The sequence below is a fragment of the Bufo bufo genome, chromosome 7, assembly GCF_905171765.1.
Source record: "Bufo bufo chromosome 7, aBufBuf1.1, whole genome shotgun sequence".
NCBI lineage: Eukaryota > Metazoa > Chordata > Amphibia > Anura > Bufonidae > Bufo > Bufo bufo.
Window position 1 is genome coordinate 62807699 of NC_053395.1, and position 14741 is coordinate 62822439.

The window sequence follows — 14741 nt, forward strand, 5'->3', positions numbered from 1 at the left end:
TTACAGAACGGGCGGCTCATTAAAGAAATTCCTATTCTTGTCTGCGATTGAGGACAAGAATGGGACCTGCTCTATATATATTTTTTTCGGAACGGAACAATGAATGCGGACAGCACACGGTGTGCTGTCCACATCTTTTGCGGCCCATTGAAATGAATGGGTCCACATCCTTTCCGCAAAATTACGGAACATATGTGGACTCATTCATACGGTCGTGTGAATGAGCCCTAAGTGTGGCTTTTACTGCAGGGGTGATGGAATGGTTTTAAGGTGAATTCAACTTTGAGAAATGGGGTGCAAATTCCAGGCAAAATCAGAATGGTTAGCCATCGCCTGGTTTATACCTTATTGAAGACGTTTGTAAAAATGTGAAAGTTGAAGTTGTCAGACTCTGAATGGACCAAAAGATGTTTATGAGAAAAATATATTAGAAAATGTTTACAGATTTTTATTATTTTACAAAGATTATAATTCACAAACTTCTGTGTGTCCTGTGTATTTCGAGAGAAAAAAAAAGGCACGTTGTAATATGCAGATATTCCTTTTAGGTGTCATTTCACATGTATACCTGTTTGTTGTTTTCCTGCTGGATTTGTTCTGTATGAGTGATGACTTATGATTATAAATGTTATAAAATAAAGCTTTAATTACATGGCGAAGCTGCTGCTTGTGGCATGGTATGACTTCTGGATAGGAGTTTAACTGTGCCAGCTAGAATACACTTAGGGCTCATTTAGACGGCCGTATGAATGAGGCCGCATCTGTTCCGCAGTTTTGCGGAACGGGTGCGGACCCATTCATTTCAATGGGGCCGCAAAAGATGCGGACAGCACACGGCTCAGCGGAAAAGATAGAACATGTCCTATTTGTGTCCACAATTGCGGACAAGAATAGGCATTTTCTATTATGGTTGCAAATTGTGGAACGCACACGGCCGGTATCCGTGTTTTGTGGATCCACAAAGCACTACGGCCGTCTGAATGGGCCCTTAGGGAGTTTATTAAAACGTGTGCTAGAAAAAAATTGTGACCATCAGATTCCTGCTATTATTTTTCAGAGGTCCCTTTTGAAAATGAAAGGATAAAGATCAGTTGCTACTAAAAGCTCCTCCACTGTTCTTTTGTTTTGTACCCCACTTTATGTTGAAATGGTTGATCTCGACAACCCCTTTCCATATGCCCCAATAGGGCATAAGGGTGTGTTAGAGAGGAGGTCCACCACTCTGGACTCCCATCTTTTGAGTGAAGAGCTTTGGTTTTGTGTAAACTTTCACATATAAATGGTTCGAGAAACTTTATAAATTTACATCTCAGACACCTCAGCCCTGCCTATAGTTACCCCCTCTGGGAAGCAAGTTTGAGGGGCTGTCTGTTCACTAAAAACCCAGACAGCCCTTGTAAATCATCTAAAATGACAAAAGAATCGGTACTTACCGTTTGCTTCTTTCTGCGCTGAGCTCCAGTCCTCCCGGCTGCTGTTTATTTTCTTGGCTGCAGCGGTGACATGCCGTATACTGCCAAGGCCAGTGACTGCTGCAGCCAGGAAGGTAACTTCAGGGGTGGAAAGGGGTAAGTATTGAGATTTTATCACATTTACAGGGGATGCGCACGTTTTTATTGAACTCTGACAGTACCGTTTCCCATGGTCAGTATTTGGTCCGTATTTTGCATCAGTGTTTGTAAGCCATAACCAGGAGTGGTTCTAGAACATGGAAGAGGCGCTCGCCTTTCCATTATTTTCTCTGTAGGCTCTACTACTGGTTTTGGCCTAAATACTAAACATGTGAAAGTGGCCTAAAGGTTATTTTTTCTATATTAAAAAATTTATATTATTCTGTTTTGAGTTATCACTTTTGTAATGACACCATACATGACAGTCATCCTGCTGCTTGTAAATCAGATGCTCAGTGATATTTGCGGTGTAGCTGCTTCGTGCAGATATTCGGATTGACCGTTAGTGGTTACCACTTCCTCTGTTTACTTCTGAGGATGCAGAGAGAAGTATCTAGAGCAGGGATGCCCAACCTGCAGGCCTCCAGCTGTTGCAAAACTACAACTCCCAGCATGCTCAGACAAGCGTACAGCTATCAGCCTACAATAGGGAATGGTGGGAATTGTACTCCTGGGACCCCAATGATCATGAGAACAGGAATCCTCTCAGAATGAACGCAGCAGTAGGTCGGGGGATGTGCAGGGCCACTCCATTGACTTGTATAGGAGTTCCGGAGACAGCCATGTACAGCTCACAAAAACATGTGAATTTCTTGCTTGTATCATTAGGGGACACAGGACTGTGGGTATAGCTGCTTCTGCCACTAGCAGGCGACACTAGGCTAAAAAGTGTTAGCTCCTCCTGATGGCTATACCCCCTCCAGCCTGGAGAGAGCATATCAGTTTTTAGGGTACTTTCTCGCTGTTCACCCTGTCGGACCCGTCCTGCCTCCATTTTGCCTTGCCGCCGCTCCGTCCCCATCAACTATAATAGGGGCGGGAGCAGAGCTCCGCGCCCGTCCCCATTCTAGTCAATGGGGACGGAGCAGCAGTCCGGCGGCATGGCGAAATAGCGGCGGGACGGAGCAGCAGTCCGGCGGCATGGCGAAATAGCGGCAGGACGGATCCGACAGGGTGAACAGCCTGTCGGATCCGTCCTGCCGCTAGAGTGAAAGTACCCTTAGATTAGTGTCGTAGAAGGCAGACCTGTTTTATTAGCTTTTTTTTTTTCCTCTCTCTCTGTCTCTCTCTCTTTGCTCTACAGGGGGAAAAGGGTCACCTAGCCTCCCTGTTCCCTGGGGAGCATGGCCAGGGTCGGTTTCCCTCCCTGCCCAGCTCCCCCAGGAAGACAAAGAGGACCAGGGCAGCCCAGCTTCCCGCCAGCTAGGCGGTGACCTGGATCCGGCAGACCCTCCCTTCCGGCCTCCTGCCACTTCGGTGCCAGTGGCTGAGGAGGTGACCCCGCTGGTCCACCAAGGGAGGACAAACAGACGAGGAAGAATATGGGGTGAGTAGTCGGGAATGGATAGGTCATCACTATAGCAAAAACAGAGAACCCCTTTAGTATGGATCTGTAAGACATAAGTATGGACAAGACTTGGGCTCCATTCACACGTCCGCAAAATGGGTCCGCATCCTTTCCGCAATTTTGCGGAATGGGTGCGGACCCGTTCATTCTCTATGGGGACGGAATGGATGCGGACGGCACACAGTGTGCTGTCTGCAGCCGCAATTGCGGAGCGTGGCCCCGATTTTGGGTCCGCAACACCGCAAAAAGATAGAGCATGTCCTATTCTTGTCCGCAGCTTGCGGACAAGAATAGGCATTTCTATGGGGGTGACGGGCTGGTGTGTTGCGGACCCGCAATACAGCACGGATGTGGGAATGCAGCCTTAGAGGGGTTGTCTTGTTACAGGAGGAAAATGAACAACACCTGATTCACCTGCAATAAAGTATACATCATTACCTGACAGCTCCCATGCTGCCACTTTGCTTCCCCCAGTAGGGTTCTGTTTACCTAACTGCAGCAGTGACCGTGACAGCTGCAGCATGTCCACATCATGTGACCGCTGCAGTACACAGAAGAGGCCAGTGATTGGCTTCAGTGGTTACATAGTTGATATGGTTGGGGGAAAAAAAAGACATAAGTCCTTCAAGTTCAAGGAATAGGTGGGGACGCGAATCCCAGAAGGAAGTGAGACTCGGACATCACTGCTGCAGCCGGTTAAACTTCCAGTAGAACCAGAGCGGTGGCACAAGATCTGTTGGGTAAGTAACAATCTCTCCTTTACTGCAGGCAGATCGCATGTCCCGTCCAGTTTCCTCCTGAAACAGAATAACCCCTTTAATGCTAGCCAGTATATAGTTCTTCGACATTCCACGATATAAAATTACACAACCAGCTGCTAAGACTTGGTGATCTCTAGAGTTCTGTATATCTTAGTAAAACCAGCAATGTATAATTTGGCATTTTAAAGGAAATGTGTCACCAATTATTTTTTTTATCTGGCAGTTAAAACCAGATAGTGACACTCCTCCTTTTTTTCCGAATCTGTTTTTATTTGTTTATTGTAGAATTTTATTTTTTTTACCTGAAAATGATTATGGGGACTGCCATCTTGCCTGAGCTGTTATAAACAGATGATCAGAAGGAGACCTCATTGACTTCTATAGGAGAGTTTTCCAGACCGCTCTGTGACCTGTGCAGAGGTCATTGTACAAGGAAAGAATGGATAGGCTGTGACAATAATCTATTGTGAATTGTGGATCCTGTCTTATCTATACACAGAGGTGATATCATTACAGGCAGGATTAGCATGACAGATAAGCAGGTAACTGCAGTAAAGGGATCTGTACAGACCAAAACGTTGTGCCTATTATTAGGCTTAGTGGCCAGTGTGGAAACTGCAGGATTTTATAACATGGAAAATGAAAAATAACATGAGAAATTATTTGAAAATATGTTTAACATAAAAAGTGATTTAAACAGGTAATTTTCTGATACATTCCCTTTTATGGGCTGGGACATAATGGGCACTGATTCTTAACATCTTGGAAATCAAATTATTTCCCTTCATCTGGTGAAGAAAACATGCTGAATCAGACCAGAATGTCAACCTTTAGAGTAACACATTACTCAGCTTTCTGATAGTTAATGTATGTGCAGTAGGATCCAAACGTGTGATCCAGTATGTGAGGTTTCAACAGGATGGAAGCACCATTGATAAATGGCTGGTCATCGAAATGTTGGTGTGGAAACTGAGGCAGTGTAGAGCATAGGGGAGTCACAAGCTTGACTACACGAGGAGTTTAAAAAAAAAAAAGGTGAGTTCCGGTGCCAGCATTAGCGGTCACGCTTACTGGAGCTCTGCATTGGGAAGCTTGGTCCATCATTTGCCCAAGCTTTAACAAGCATTAACATCTGAAAGTGAGCGCGTAAATAGGAAGCACTAGAAGAGCCCTGTAAGACTCCCTGAGAAAGGACTGCGTCTGTCCGAAAAGCGTTGGAGGCTTTTTGGTACCTGTAGCAACCCTTAGCTGTAGGAGTGATGTCACTAGTCGCTCCGTGAAAGCGCAAACTGTGAACGCCTATCTTTACAGCATCACGCCACCGGCCGGGGCGTAAGCTGTACATCAAAAAAGTTAACCCGTTACAGTGTGGGACCCTGGACTCGATACAGGAAGGGACCTACCTCAACAGAGCAGCGCCAACCATAAGGTAAAATAAATAATAAAAACACATAGTGTAACAGGGGAACTTGCGATTATCCCCTCCCCTCAGAACGCGGTATCATTTGCATTGCATTTAATACACTTATTTAGCGCAGCAGTTATTGCGGTTCTGCTGCGGTAAAAGAGCGCTATTGAAGCAATTGAGCCCTGTACATTATTACTGAGTTCTATATAATGTTGGCCCCCAAAATCTCGCCAGTCCTTACATCTCTATACAACCAAATACTGCAAGGCCAACCACGACCACCAGGCATGAACACAGCATAGATCAAAGTACTCCCAAAGCCGGGCAAGGACCGCACTATGGCCTCATCTTTCTGTCCAGTTTCCCTCATAGATAATGATCTTAAATACCGCTCAAAAATATTAGCGGACAGACTATCCGCTCCCTTCCCTAAACGTGTAACTCCCCACCATGTTGGCTTTTATACAAGGTAGGGCAGCAAAGTGTTGGCTGTACTTGACCAGATTAAGCTGTGCCCCCTCCACCACCCATCTCCAGCTCTCCTTACCATAGATGCAGAAACAGCGTCCGACGGTGTGAGCTGGGGATGGCTGAACGAGGTATTGGACATCATGGGCCAATTTAGGACATATCTCACATCTCTCTATTCTTCCCCTTTAGCTAGGATCTCCCCTCCAGGTCACCTACCACAGGCTCACAGGGACCTCCCAGCTTTATTTGAGCTTTTCTCCCAATTTGGCTTAATGTCAGGTTATAAAGTAAATATGACCAAATGCGAACTACTAGACCTGTTGACATCTCAATCCATACACAAAAGAAAATTACATGACACGCCGGTAACCATAGCAACTCAATGTATCAAATACCTGGGAATTTGAGTGGGAAAGACTCCAAAATCTCAATTTGCACTGAAATACCCTCCACTGTTCAAGAAAATACTCTCAGACCTTAGATCCTGGTCTAACCTCCCTGTTCCCTTCCTGGGAAGATGTCACTTACTGAAAATGATGGGTTTCAGTAAACTCTTGTATCCCATGCAAACCTTGCCAATCCTATTGAAACATGCTGAATTCAGCTACTCCTAAAGGCTTTTCGGTCATTTATTCGGCAGTCCAGTCGATGCAGAATATCTCTAGCTAAATTGACCAGACACAGAAACAGAGGTGGAATAGGACTACTAGATATCAGAAGCTATACCCTGGCTAGCTTACTGAGACATGGTCTGGACTGGATGAATAACTCTTCACACTATTCAGTATTATACATTGAAGAAGAACTGGCTCGGCCCTGGAGTTTAAATGCTATCCTGCATTCCTAATACACAGCCTTGCCTAGCCCGATAAAGCGCAGTATACTGCTGCGAGATACAGTAGCTGCATGGAAAGCGGTCAGAGAGGGGAATAAGTGACGTTACACATCTGGAACCAAAAGGAGGGGAGATTCTGTACCTTTCAGGAACTGCAAACATTGTATCAATTATCTGCAGACTATTTTCTGGCATAGATATCGCCAACGAATGGCCCAGAGTAAAAGATTGTCACAGGAATTCTCTGCTAATCCCTTTCATCCTTTTCTAATGGATGCTTAAAGTACATCATGTCGGCCTCCCCTCAACTGCGTCCCCAGTACGGCCTCACTGGATCCATTCTTTTTAATTTTTCTGCTCTTCTGACGGATCAGAAAAACTGAAAACTAAACGGTGATGTGAACCCGGCCTAAGGAGGCCGGAAATGGCTGCAGAAGCAAGAAGCCAAAGATGTCTCTGCAGTCATGGAGAAGAAAAGGAAGGAGAAGTGTCTGCAATCAGAGGAGACGTCACTTGTGTGTATGGAACGCCTTTATTTAGCAGGAGAATGGTAACATCCATGTTGTCAATGTATTCTTACATGTCCAGGAGGAATAGCAGAGGGAACAATACAATGCAGGAGCGATGCCCCAGGATTGTTATTTCATGGGTAGAACCTGTGTTTGCTGAAACGGACATGTCAGGAGAGGTGAGAGCACCACTAACTGTTATGCATTCTGCCTGCGTGCAGTGTGATCATTCCCTGCCTAGATTGTCTCCGGTCAGTATGTGGTCACTGTGTGGCAGTATTATGGGTTATATTAGTGCTTGTGTCGTGGTGGTCTACGCGTGTGATAGGTAGGTACTTGGCGGAGAAGGAGGCGTGGCTTTGTGTAAAATAAATTGCTGTGGTACGCTACGGACACCGCTGATAATTTCCCTCCTTAGCCTCGTACAAAGTTGGGAGGTATCTTACTGCGTATAACACCATGGCAGCTCAGTATAGGGCCTAAGAGCTGACACCAGGGGCGGAGCTAAAGGCTCTGGGGTCCTGGTGCAAGAGTTCAGCTTGGGCCCTCCCTTTGTGGCCAGGGGAGCACACAGCCTTCCTGCTGACTGAGGCAAAAATTCAAACGGCAACCCTGTCCCCATCACCTTGCCAAATTTGTGACCTAACCCCTTCCCTCCAACCAGAGGTGTAACTTGACCAGCATGCACATTCTATAATACTGGTGTTTTCTTATGTGGCACAAGGGTCTTAGGGCCCCCTCAGGCTCCTGGGCCTGGTAGCGACTGCTACCTCTGCACCCCCTATAGCTACGCCCTTGGAGGACACCCTGAGACATTGGATCAATTTGGTGAACATTACAGGAAAGAAGACTCCTGCAAACAAAATCCTCCCATGATAAATCTTCCCCAGTGTCTTTTCCTGGAAGACGGGTAGCACATCGGTTACACATGGCTATCGTGCTAAAGGTCATTTATATAAATTTATTTTCTCCCATTACAGATGCAAAATGCTTTCCAGAAGCGGGAAACGTTTATTTCAGAATCTCCATACTGGGAATAAAATGTGAGGCTGGTTTACTTTAGCCTGAAAATGCAGCTCCCTTCCAAGGCTTCTCAGAATAGCTCCTCCAGACGACTTCTGATCTCTGATGAGAGATTTGCTCTGAGATTTTACAGTCTTATTTTTTTTTTATTGCTTAAAGTGATATTGGCGGGATCGGAATGAGAGAAACCAGTGGTGGAAGCTGCTCGTTCAGTTCAGGCGCCAGTGTACGCTGTGTTCTCACTTCTTCTGAATCATTATTCACAAGTAGAGATGAGCGAATTTCCGCTTATGAAATTCATTCACACTTCGTTTGTTGGTTAAAGGTGAATTGCGTTATGGATTCCGTTACCATGGACTATAACGGAATGCCTTTAGAGGACTCTCCTGCATAACGGAAACGGGACGGATCAGTTATGCAGCCCATAGACTTCTATTATGATGGAATGAATAACGGAATGCCCCACACGAAGTGTGAACGAATTTCAAAATATGAAATTCGCTCATCTCTATTCACAAGGTAACTCACTATAACTTAAAGGGAACCTGTCATCAACTTTATGCTCCCCGTACTGATGGCAGCATAAAGTAGAGACAGGTGAGGTAATTTCAGCGGTCTGTCATCACAATCATCGAAGACTGGGCCTGGAAAAGAGTCCCGGCCACCTGAGAAGAGTCCTGGTTACTCATGAATTCCTGCTCTCCTGCCCACCTGCTGATGACTGACAGTCTTCTACCTAGTTTTCTCCCTTTCTGTCTAGGAGAGAACTGCCAATCATCAGCAGATGGGTGAGAGGGATGGAGATTATGAATAACCAGGACTCTTCTCAGGAAGATTTGACTGTTTTCCAGGCCTTTGCTGCAATGATTATGATGCTGGTTCTCGGCAACCACTTACATTTAGCTCTTGAGTGACACATCGCTGACATCAGCATTTCTGTCACTATTTTATGCTACCCTCTGCGCCACCTGTTTCCTACAGTGTCACTGTAAATAATGTCATTGTATATACTGTTGAGGGGGCCCGGACAATAAAATCTTTTAGTCCTCCTCCTGGGTTGGCCCCTTCTGAGTTCAGGCCCCAAAGCAGGCACTTCCCCTGCTTCTCCTATAGCTACGCCCCTAGAAATATTAGAAAAATAACAATAATATCAACAAGGCCTTACCACTCCATGAGAACGTACATATCAGACAGCCCCCTTCATAGTCTAGTGTTCCATAATGAATGGGACTCTAACAATGGTAGTAGTAGCTTCCCCCCCCCCCCTCCCTCTAATGACTTAAATATTAAATAAGCCAGCACCTCATCTGCAGACAGCTGTTTCGGGGTGATTGTCCCTCATCAGTGCAGAGCATAGTACCCCCCTAACCCTGACAGGCCTCTCACCCAGTCAAGCCAGTACTCTCTGCACTGCACTGATGAGGGGCAACCACCCCAAAACAGCTGTCTGCAGATGAGGTGCTGGCTTATTTAATATCCAAGTTATGTCTCAAGGTGTAGCTAAAGAGCTGAACACTGACTTATAGGATAGCTGTCTTACATCTGGTGGCATCAGAGGCAGAGATTGTTAAGAGCTCAATTGTATCCCTTTCCTCCCAGAATTCCAGAGGAGCCTGTATGGCCTATAAGTCTTCTCACGCTGATTAAGGCGCTCTTTCCCTTAGGGGAGATATTACCGCCTTAATTTTGGGAAGAATTGTCACCCGATAGTGTTTAAGACCAGATACCCCCAGCCCTCCTTATTGCCATGGATGAGCCATAACTTGGAAGCGCACCCTTGGTTTTCCAAAGGCCATATAAAAATATTGATTAAAGCTTACTAGCATCTAAGTTAAAGGGCTTCTACCACCAGAAATACTGTGATGTAGCTGACTGATATAGCGATGCACTAATGTCAGCACTACATAGCAGTATGTTTCTAATATTAGTCCCTGCAGCCGTTTTTGTTACAAAAGCATTTCATTATATGCTAATGAGCCTGTAGGTGCTATGTGGGCGTAAAATCAGCACCTAGAGGCTCCGTCCACTCACGCTTTATCCCGCCCAGGTCCAGTGTTCTGCCCGCCCAGCTCCTCTTGATTGATGCCACTGTTCCCTGCATCGTTGGCGAAATCCCGCGCCTGCGCCGTTCACTTCTGTCTTCGGCGCAGGCGCAGTGAGTGAATGATGCGATCCTGGTGCCGGATTCCTCACTGCGCCTGCGCCGACTATGTCAAAGTGAGGAAGCCGGCATCAGGAGAGCGGCCTTCACTCACTGCGCCGAAGACAGCAGTGAACGGCGCAGGCGCGGGATTCTGCCAACGATGCAGGGAACAGTGGCATCAATCAAGAGGAGCTGGGCGGGCAGAACACTGGACCTGGGCGGGATAAAGCGTGAGTGGACGGAGCCTCTAGGTGCTGATTTTACGCCCACATAGCACCTAGAGGCTCATTAGCATATAATAAAAGTGCTTTTGTAACAAAAATGGCTGCAGGGACTAATGTTAGAAACATACTGTTATGTAGTGCAGACATTAGCGCATCGCTATATCAGTCAGCTACATAACAGTATTTCTGGTGGTAGAAACCCTTTAACAATCAGAAAGAGGGAAGATAACCGTATGAAGCATATAATATAATGGGCAAAACAAACTTTTTGACAGTAGCAACCTTGCCCATCCATGAAACTGGAAACTTATGGAAGGAAGAAAGCAGTTTATCTATGCTACAAAGGGTTCATAATTAAATCGGAAGAGATTTACATGTTTTGCCGGTAGTTTTTAATACCAGGATATTTCACACTGTCCTTGGCCCATTGATATGGAAACATATGTTGAAGACGGGTTGAAAATTGGGTTTGGGTTGACATGGACAAATTAATAATCTGGGATTTGTTAGCATTTACCTTCTAGTAGGAGACTCCTCCAAAATCAGCAAGTATATCCTGGGTGTTAGGGAGAGAATCTACAGGACAGGTTATTGCCAAAATCACATTGTCTGTATATAGGCTAATTTTATGCTCCTGGGAGCCTATCTGTAAAGCATGCACCGTTCTCTACCTGCGGATCTTTCCAGCCGAAGGCTCCATAAGCATGGTGAATATCATAGGAGATAGAGGACATCCTTGCCGAGTCCCATTACTAATAGAAAAGCTAGTAGAGAGATACCCAGGGAGAAACACAGATGCTGAAGGGGAGGAATATAGCACCAAGATAGCTGACTTTAAAAAAACAGAAATGCCAAATTTATCTAACACCGCAGCTAAATATCCCCCAATGGACCCTGTCAAATGCCTTCTCTGCATCCAAAGCCAGAAGCAGAGAAAGCGTTTGACAGCGGCCCACCCACTGTTTTAGCTCAAGGAACCTACGAGTGCCACCAAATACCTGACGACCAGAGATGATCCCGACCTGATCTATATTAATAACTAGCTGAAGGCCCCGGCTTCGCTCGGGTATATTTAATCTATTTCATTTAATGTTTGTGTGTGTCGTTAAAAGATATCAACACTATCCACTATAACAGTGACCTATACGGCACCCCACCCCCCAAATAGTGACCTCCACAGCATCCCCACCCCTTAACACTGACCCCCCCACAGTGCCCCGTCCCTTAAAATTGGACCTCCACAGCAGCCCACCCCCTTAACTTTGACCTTTACAGCAGCCTTCCCCTTTAACAGTGACTTTTACAGCATACCACCCCCTTGACAGTGACCTCCACAGGGGCACGCCCCCTTAACAGTGGCCTCTAAGACAGCAGCACTGTGCTGTCTGAGTGTGAGCTGCAGGGAGAGTCACCCTCCCTCCCTCCCACCCCTGCAGCTGGCAGAAGTTGATTTTTACCTTCATTTTTTTAATCCCTGTCGGCTGAGGAGCAGAGGGGGCGTGGTCTAACCAGATCGGGGCGTGGCTTAGCGGGACTTAAAAGTTGATTTTTAACTTCATTTTTTCAATCTCAGTCAGCTGAGGGGGTGGTCTAACCGGATTGGGGATGTGTCCTTTTGAACAGCTCACTCTAAGACAGCAGCACTGTGCTGTCTGAGTGTGAGCTGCAGGGAGAGTCACCCTCCTTCCCACCCCTGCAGCTGACAGAAGTGATTTTTACCTTCATTTTGCCAATCCCAGTCGGCTCAGGGGTGGGAGGGGGCGTTGCTGAACCAGATCAGGGGCGTGGCTTAGTGGGACCTGGGGGCAGGTTTTTAAGTTGTCTTTTGAGGGTGGACACATTGTAGCAGGGGGCGTGTCTGGGCGCCTTCCTGCAAGAGTGACGCCCAACTGGGAACCTTGCTGTCTCATTTGCATACCAAATAAACTGGATTTTAAGAGGATAAAAACAGCTATTGCTGGATGTAGAGGGAAGGGTGATATTTGAATATATATATATTATCAGCCTAGTTCTGTTATGACGTGGGCGTGTGTGAAGTCATAATGTATCTGGGGGGATGCTCTCATTTACACCTTGGGCAGGAATTCCTTTGATTCCTTTGTCTGTACAGATCCTGAGCTAGCCTCAGAGGGCCAACTGGCAGTTCAAGCATTCCGTCACACGCCCAAGATGATATGATCACCCTCCTGTTGAAGGGTGGGCTGCTTTTGGGCTTATATTAGCCCAAGCCAGGACAAAGGCTCTCTCTCTTGGGACGGCCTCAAACAGAGACACATGGGAGCAGCTCCATGAAGGAAGATGGACCGAACAGCTCCCTGAAGGAAGAGAGCCCATGAAGAGAGGCAGAGCCCCACCTGCCCCTGGAGATGGCTGAGTAACCCTTTCCCTCCAGCATTGCAGTACCCCTAATACCCCTGCCCTGATTTACCCCTATTCACCCCTGGCCTGCATTGGGTTAACCCTTTCCCTGCAGTTAACCCCTTTCTGGACTGATCCTGCCTAGCAGAGCCCTGTCCTGCAGAGTCCCTATACCCCAGTCCTGCCCTGCAGAGCCTTAGCCCCTGCAATTCCCTGCACCCCAGTTCTCCTGCATTCCCTGTGTGCAGACCCAGCATTCCCTTGCTGGGCTGTGTTAACCCTTCCTTACCCCTGCCTACAAACATTGTTAACCCTTTCCTGGGTTACCCCTGCCCCCAGTCCCATGCTCCCTGTGTGCAGCCCCAGCATTCCCTTGCTGGGCTTTATGAACCCTGTATTACAGCAGTAACTCCTTCACTGCTGCTTTCCAGAACCCCTGCTGCAGTACCCAGCAGCAGATTAACCCCTGTATTACACTAACCTGTAACCCTCGGCTACATCCCTGTCTATATCCCTGGCCTGCAAGTATTAACCCTTGCAGTGTCACTATTGCGTTAATACCTTGTACCCCGTAGGGATAGTGAGTAGCCAGGCGGTTGGGTTGCTGATATATACGTATGAATGTATGTAAGTGTAATGTATAGATAGTGTGTGTGGGGTGGAATGGGAATTGTGTAGTGTAGTTAGGTTTGTATTGTGTTTATTGTAGTACTGTTACTATACTGCGGTGTGTAGCGTATTATTAGACTTGTATAATTGTATTGTGTAATAAATATTCTTTATTGTTCATAATACAGCGTATAGTGCTTTTAGTAGTCGCCGCCGTAGTATAGTAGTAAGTCACACGTAGCTTAGTTCAGTGGAGTCTATAGCAATCAGAGGTAGTTAGTCAATTAACTAACTTAATTAGTTCTTATTTTAGGCATAAATAGGCGGAGTCATGACTAGACGACTCACGCCTATTTATGAATATTAATTATTGAGATTATCTAAAATATCAATAATTAATATTTCCCTTAACACTGGAACAAAGGCACATCTGGAAATAAGGTACTGAGTGCTATTAGGCCATGGCTTTACTTCAATAGCGATTTTCATGGTGACAGATTTCCTTTAAAGCTCTCCTACAGCAGTGAAGATAAATGTTGTTATGGAAACCTGGAGCAAAACTTTTTATGTGGAGACTGGAGGACCTGCGAGCTTCTATTGGCTAATTGGCTAATGCATTTTTTGGGAATATCTCAGGAACGTACCGTTCCAGGCTCTAAAACCTTCCCGGACACCTGATGTACCTGTGTGCCAAATTTCGTGATTGTAAATGCGACAGTGCGGATTCCTTTAGCGGACATACACACACACATACACTCAGATTTATATATTAGATAGAGGGGAGAACGTTTACCAGCCTAGTGGCTAAAATCTTGGTATATAATTTTATATCACTATTTAGAAGGGATATCGGGTGAAAGTTTTCAGGAACTGTTGGATCCTTAGGCAAAGCAATAATGGTAGCCCACATCTCTTCTGGAAAGCTCCCCTTCTGTGCAGCTAAGTTGAACACAGCAACCAAATGAGAAGAAAATAGTCGTGGGAATGTCTTAAAATAAGCATTAGAGAACCCACCTGGCCCAGGCCATTTATGAGGCTTCGGGGTTTTGACATCCTGTAACACTTGTGATATCGTAAACTCCACAGATATTTTGACCAGTTGTTCCGGCAACACAGCTGGAAGGGAAGGGCCTCTATGAACCCTCTAATCTGCTCTGATGTAGGTTGTGGAGTATTTCGGCCAGTATCAGTATCTCTGATAAACGCAATCTGGGACTTGGCTCGGAGTCCCTTATGCTTGGGCGCTAACAGAGACCCTGCTGTCTCTCAATGTTTTGCAAATTATGCATGAGCTCCCTTAGTGGCTGCGTTCTATGTACAGAAGGGGAAGCTTTATTCTGTGTATCCACTAGTCTAATCTGCTGCATCAAATCATCAATCTT